The sequence below is a fragment of the Galeopterus variegatus genome, unplaced genomic scaffold (genome assembly GCF_000696425.1).
Source record: "Galeopterus variegatus unplaced genomic scaffold, G_variegatus-3.0.2 Scaffold2321, whole genome shotgun sequence".
Classification (NCBI taxonomy): domain Eukaryota; kingdom Metazoa; phylum Chordata; class Mammalia; order Dermoptera; family Cynocephalidae; genus Galeopterus; species Galeopterus variegatus.
The window spans coordinates 134,304-141,194 of NW_007728432.1; the positions used below are offsets into that span (position 1 = coordinate 134,304).

Sequence of the window (6,891 nt, forward strand, 5' to 3'; positions counted from 1 at the left end):
ACATTTTTTAAAATTATGACTAAGTTTTTTGTTAAAAAAAAAATTTTTGTGAAAAATTGCTTTGCAGGCAGTTTTGAGCCATTCCCACACCTTTCAACCGAATTACTGCCCCAAAGCTTTTCCTGTTTAGAAAATTCGGAACTGTGTGATTCTGAGTTCTAAGATCAAGGACTAGCTGGAGGAAGTTTCCAAGTGCAGGGAACTGCTAGCACAAAGGGTACGCAAAGTGCTTGACTTGATTTAGAATTTGACAGAAGATTGGAATGACTAGAATTTACTGAGTGAGGAGGGTGTGACAAGCTTTATTTCAAGACTTATTTGGGAGACTTATTATTTCCATGTGGTAGGGCTGCTTCCACCACGCCCTCTGCCTTCCTATGCAGTTTAGATTCTGTGATCCAAATCAGTCTCCTACAAATAAATAGCCTATATTGTTTTGTCCACTGGTGCTTTCTACTGTATTTTCAGTTTTCTCTGCTCAAGACCTTTGCGCATGCTGTTCTTTTGCTTAATTGCAGTATCCTTGAGGAATCCTTTCTTGATGCTACAAAGTGGGTTAGGTCCTGTACAGGCTCATTTCATATTGGGCATCGCTTCTGTAAACATTTGTAACAACTGCAGCTCATTAAATGTGTGTGATTTGTTTTAGTGTCTTACTTCATCCAGAACTGTGCTTTACAGTCTGGTAGCTACCAGCCACTTGTGGCTATTTAAATGAATTAAAATTAAATAATATTAAAAATTTAGTTCCTCATTCATATTAGTCACATTTCAGGTGCTCCTTAGCCACATGCGACTAGTGGCTATTGTATTGGATAGCAGAGATATAGATCTTCTGCAGTGTTAAAACTTTGTCTTAATTTATAATCATGTGGCTAATAGCTACCAGATTTTATTTAAATTTAAATAGCCACCTATGGCTATTGAAATGTGGCAAGTCCGAAATGAGATGTGGTATAAGGATGAAATATGAACTTGATTTCTAGTATGAACCAGAGTGAAACTTTCTCAATTTTTAAAATATTGATTGCATATTGAAGTAATGTTATTTTGCAGGTACTGTGCTAAATAAAATATATTATTACAACTAATTTTATCTGTCTTTTTTAATGTTTTAATGTGACTATTAGAAAATTAAAACTCACATGTGGCTTTCGTTATATTTCTACGGGACAGTGCTGATCTGACTCTAGACCATGTTTCTGTAATGGTAGGGACTGTCTATTTTGTTTACCACAGTATTTGCAGCAGCTAATAGTGCCCAGCCCATATTACGTGTTCGGAAAGACTGGGTGAGTGAATAAATTGACTCTGTTAACTCTGAATGTTATTGTATAATTAACAGAGAATGTTGCTATTTAACTTTTGCTTTTCAGAATTTTTTTTTTTCTTTGCGACTCTAATTTTTAAAAAATTATCTGTCATGAAAAGAAGCCTTTCCTTTGATAGCTATATAAAAATTAACCTTCATCTTTTAATCTTTTTTTTTTTTCTGGTTTAGGCTGCTAAGGAGAGACCTTAAAGTCTGCCAATCTATTTTCTGTTTTTTTACGTGTAGCAGTTTTACTCAATGATCTATATAGTATGTTAATTGGCACATGAAAATTTATGACTATTAAATCTTAGTAGTTGAGGATTATGAATACTTTTTCCTTTAGTTTCACTGTCATGATCTCTGTTTCTTTTTAATTTGCCTTTATTGGTGACTTTGTTTATTCCGTTAGACATAAAACAAAGCTACTTACTGTCTCTTCTAGAAAAATATCTCTTCTTATCAGCTTGGTTATGCTTTCTTATCTGTATGTTTCCTTAATGTTTCCTTTGTGTTCAGTGTTTCGCTAAATGGGTCATTACCACCCTCCCAAACTCCCCATACGAAACCTTATGTATTTATTTTCCCTTAAATTAGAAGATATACACCAGGAGTTGCAGACTCAAATGCATACCTCACTTTTGTAAGCAATGTGTATTTGCCAAGGAAGCTTTTTTTTTTTTGGTCCTTTTTTGAGACCGGCCGCACCGCGCTCAGGCAGTGAGCGCTGTGAGTGCACCGGTCATCCCTATATAGGATCTGAACCCGCGGCGGGAGCGCTGCTGCACTCCCAGCGCCGCACTCTCCCGAGTGCGCCATGGGCTCGGCCCCAAGGAAGCATTTTTTTAAGTTATTTTTTATTCTCCTTTGGATGGTGGTTGTCAGACTTTATCCTTAGTGATGCCAGGTATGTTTTGCTAATGTCAGGGTGGTCCTTTCATCAAAACTGCATCAACTACCAATAGTGCCCAGAGGAATGCCCAGGATTAATTTCTTTCGGAGGAAGAGCAGTTTGAGCTATTCTCAGTCCTTTAAAATTCCAAGAAAGTTTTTGCCCTGCTGTGTATGTACTCTATCAAAAGTGGTTCCTAATAATCTAGGTGTTGATTCTTTATACAGGGTCTTTTTAATCAGTGATTTGGGACCAAGTTGTTCAGTGGCTTGTTCTCTTCTAAATTATTTTTAGCTGATAGGTTTGAGGGAAATCTCTAGACTCCCACAAAGAATATATAATACATCCTTTGAATACTTGATATTCAAAAAGTGGTATTGTCAGGGCCGGCCTGTGGCTCACTCGGTAGAGTGCAGTGCTGATAACACCAAGGCCGCGGGTTCGGATCCTATATAGGGATGGCCGGTTTGCTCACTGGCTGAGCGTGGTGCTGACAACACCAACCCAAGGGTTGAGATCCCCTTACCGGTCATCTTTAAAAAAAAAAAAAAAAAGTGGTATTGTCACATGCAATCAGGGAGCCCTGGAGTTTTTGCAGGCTCCTTGTTCCTGTGAAGCAATATTGTTTTCATGTATTCTCAGTTATAAGTTTTATGGTTGTGATATTGCTTTCCTTTTATTTATTTTGTTGCCATTTTCTTGAGCTGCTTATTTAGAAATGGAATAAAATATCCTTAATTTTAACCTGTGTGTCACATAAATGATAATCATCACCTTGAAGTTTTTCTGGTAGGTCCTGACAACCCCAACCCAAGGGTTGAGATCCCCTTACCGGTCATCTTTAAAAAAAAAAAAAAAAAGTGGTATTGTCACATGCAATCAGGGAGCCCTGGAGTTTTTGCAGGCTCCTTGTTCCTGTGAAGCAATATTGTTTTCATGTATTCTCAGTTATAAGTTTTATGGTTGTGATATTGCTTTCCTTTTATTTATTTTGTTGCCATTTTCTTGAGCTGCTTATTTAGAAATGGAATAAAATATCCTTAATTTTAACCTGTGTGTCACATAAATGATAATCATCACCTTGAAGTTTTTCTGGTAGGTCCTGGAGATCTGTGAACAATCTAGAATCACTAAGTCTACATCTCTTTTCTTTTCTCTTGGTTATAGATAAGAGAGTGGTCTTGGTGTTATGTTAGTGTATGATTTGTGTCTGTTTCATATAAATAATTAACTTTGAAGTGAAAAATTGGTGTCAGAGCAAAGCTTTATTTGGTTCCCATAACTGTCTACTAATTTTATGGTTGCCAAATTTTAAGATTAAAATATTTGCCATCTCTTTTTATATAACCCTGTAAAATTTTTGGCCATCTACAATGTTTCCATCAAGTCTTATGCTGTAACTCAAATTATGGATTCTTTCTGCTGATTGCTCTTATACCTCTTCTGCTTCCAGTGTTCTTCTGCAGGAGTGTCCACACAGTGGGAAGAAAGCCTGAACTTGACTCACAAAGTACTGGGCATTCAAAGCAGTGAATCCTTGCAAAGGATCTTGGGACTAGACCTCTGTGAATTGGCTCTTTCAATTTGTCCACTTAAAGGGCATAATAGATTATGCAGCTGTTTGAGCTTCAGCAGGGTATTGCTCCATATTCATGTCATTGCAATTATGTGAATTTTCAGGTTGTTACAAAGACTTCTCTTTGTATTCAAAATAATTTTGTTGGCTTTGTGTTCTAATAAGAGTATTTTTTGAAGAAAAATGGTTGAAGATTTTGGACTTTTCAATTTAAACTTACAGTTTTCAAATTATTTAATATGTAATCTTATTAAAAGCATATTTTAAGAAGAAACCACTCTAATTTGCTTTAGTTTTGAATTTATTTTTGTGAATCAATCAAAATTTTTAGTAGAGATAAAAATTATACTTTACTAAAGACATTCAGTGTTATTGAATTAGATAATATTGTCAGTAATGTTTGGGTCAAGCTACTAAAACATAAGCAGCTCTAATTAAAACATAGTATAAACTTATATCGTAAAATATAGCAAACTTAGTAATATTACAAAGTGACAGTAGGTCTTTTTTGTTTAAAAATCAGAGTGCCTGTATAGTATATCTTTAAAATGTCTGTAGTAAAAATATCATTTAATGAAGCTTAGTGAGTATTTAAGAGGAATAGACCCTTGAGCTGCACCTTAAGATACCCATGTCACCTTGAATACTCAAGGAGGGTGCAAAAAAGTTTTCATTCTTTTTTTAAAAAACAACAATTTAAAAAAAAACTTCCTAAACTTTGTACCTGAACATGTCATTAGAACAAGTTGCCTTTTTCTTTTAGATCTCTGTTTGCAACGGATAAGCATTAGCCTTGGCAGAACACTCACACTACGTCAGACCTCTGAAATGTGGTAGTATGGAAATAATACTTTTTTTTTTTTTTAAAGTTGACTGGTACGGGGATCTTAACCCTTGACTTGGTGTTGTCAGCACCACACTCACCCAGTGAGCAAACCGGCCATCCCTATATAGGATCCGAACCCGTGGCCTTGGTGTTATCAGCACCGCACTCTACCGAGTGAGCCACGGGCCGGCCTGGAAATAATACTTCTTTTTTTTTTTTTTAAAGTTGACTGGTACGGGGATCTTAACCCTTGACTTGGTGTTGTCAGCACCACACTCACCCAGTGAGCAAACCGGCCATCCCTATATAGGATCCGAACCCGTGGCCTTGGTGTTATCAGCACCGCACTCTACCGAGTGAGCCACGGGCCGGCCTGGAAATAATACTTCTGCCCAATTTTTTCTTCAGTTTTAAGTAGAAATATCAATCTTTGATGTCACAAAATTTTACTCTATTGTGATATTGAGAACATAAGTGTCAGTCAATTTCATAGATAGCTTAGAAATGAATCTTTTGCACTCAGGATTTTAGTGCTGTATATTTCCACTTACGTTATGTTCTCTTTACATCTTAGAGAAAACATGGTTTTGTTCCTCTTAGCAAGTTTTGTAATGGATTTTCTGTTGCCATTTTAAAATTTTCAAATAAAATGTGAACTCTATTTTTAATAATCTACCTTTTTGAAGCATAACTTCACCTTCATGGCTCTGTAAAAATAGCAAATGATTTAGGTTAAAAGCATTGTATTTTAAACAGTTGATCCCTGAACTTTGAATTATAGCTTCTCCTCTGAGATTTTCATTGATGTTACTTAGTTTATTTGTTTTTTACCTAGGCAAAAGAGTAAGCAAATAGTATGTGATGGGCAAACTGAAACATTACCTACTGTTTCTTTAAGAAACCAGCTTATCCAGGGGGTTTTAGTGTGTTTAACCTAACCTGCTAGCGAGGAAAAGTTCTTTAAAATAATGGATATTAGCCGTATCCAATCACAATTATCAGTTTCACTAACAGGGAGGAGATTTTACTCTTCAGCCACTAGAATTGGAGAAGGTGGAGCTTGGTGTTCAGGTTTGGTTGCTTTGGAGTACAGCTTCAAGTGAAGTTAATCTGAGGTGAAGCAAACAGAAAATTGTGGAGGTTTTGTTGGTAGGATTTTTGTTCTAATCTTTTAATGATCCTTTATTTTATACTTTTGCTCCTTTATGCTTCTGGGCGTGTTAGGTTTTGTCACCGTTTCTGTTTTCTGATGCAAACTGAATATTACATTTAAGCAGGGAAGCAGAACAAAAGGGCTGTTTGGACAGGAAATAGGTGTTCAGAGAATCAAACTTGACTTTTTTTAATCATTATTTTTAGTTCAGAATTTGAGTGTCATTAAAAAATGTTTGAATTAAAATTATCTCCAGTCACAGCCTTTTCTCTTGGATTGGATGTTTGAGCAGTCATTTGTCAGTTTTTATAAATGACATGTTGAGGAGGTCTATTTGATATGTCATTTTCCTTAAACTTAATATATTAAGTTGTTAAAAGACAGATAAATGTGGTAGGCTTAAATTTGTTTTTTTTAAATAATTGAAATCCCAACTGTTTAATTTTCTTTTTTACCCCTAGCGCACAAACCCCCTTTTTGACTTCAGTATATTTTAAATTTATAAATATGTTGGCATTTTTAATGTGCTCATAGTTTTGGCTTTGTTTTTTGAAAGGACATTGATTTGTCTTATATAGAACAAAGTAAAACTGCTTTTTCTTGCTTCATTCAAACTCTTCTTTCAAAGGTGGAGATAAGTAATTAACACCGCTTTGAAACAGGAAATGAATGGATTTATATTTTGAAAAGCTATAGATAGATAGGCCACCAAAACTTTTTATTTTAAAAGTATCTATGAATCTATTAATGTTTCTTATGAAATAATTGCAGTGTTTCAGTACCAGAATTTTTCTTTAAGATTGTTTTCTTTATATTGTTGCTCTTTGCTCTCATAGAAATTAAGATATAAAAGTTCATTTCAGTAATCGATACAAATACAGCTAAGCATTTTCAGCTGGTGTATTTGTATTTGCTATGCTACTTGTTCCAGATCATGCAGAAGTTTTAAAATTAATGTCTTCTATATCTATTGCTTAAATAATATTATAACAATAAAATCAAGAAAAGTCAACTATATATACTCAAAAGAAGATCATTGTTATGGTGGTCTCGTTCTTTTCCTCTTTCCTTCTGGATCTTATATTTTTGCATTTTTCCAATAATTGTAAGCAAATGCAGTTTTGTATTTTTT

The 6,891-nt window shown here is 34.9% G+C and overlaps 1 protein-coding gene across 5 annotated transcripts in view; it reads left to right on the forward strand.

The window, feature by feature from the left end:
- The window catches only part of ZFAND6 (zinc finger, AN1-type domain 6), a 77,380-nt gene that overhangs the window by 8,154 nt on the left and 62,335 nt on the right, over positions 1-6,891 (forward strand). For 2 of the 5 annotated variants that reach the window (XM_008581304.1, XM_008581306.1), the window contains exon 1: positions 5,669-5,755. The exons of the other annotated variants lie outside the window; for them this stretch is intronic. The gene's annotated coding sequence lies outside the window, so the exon portion shown is untranslated. Of the gene's footprint in view, positions 1-5,668; positions 5,756-6,891 lie in introns of those variants that run through there. 5 annotated transcript variants of the gene reach the window in all.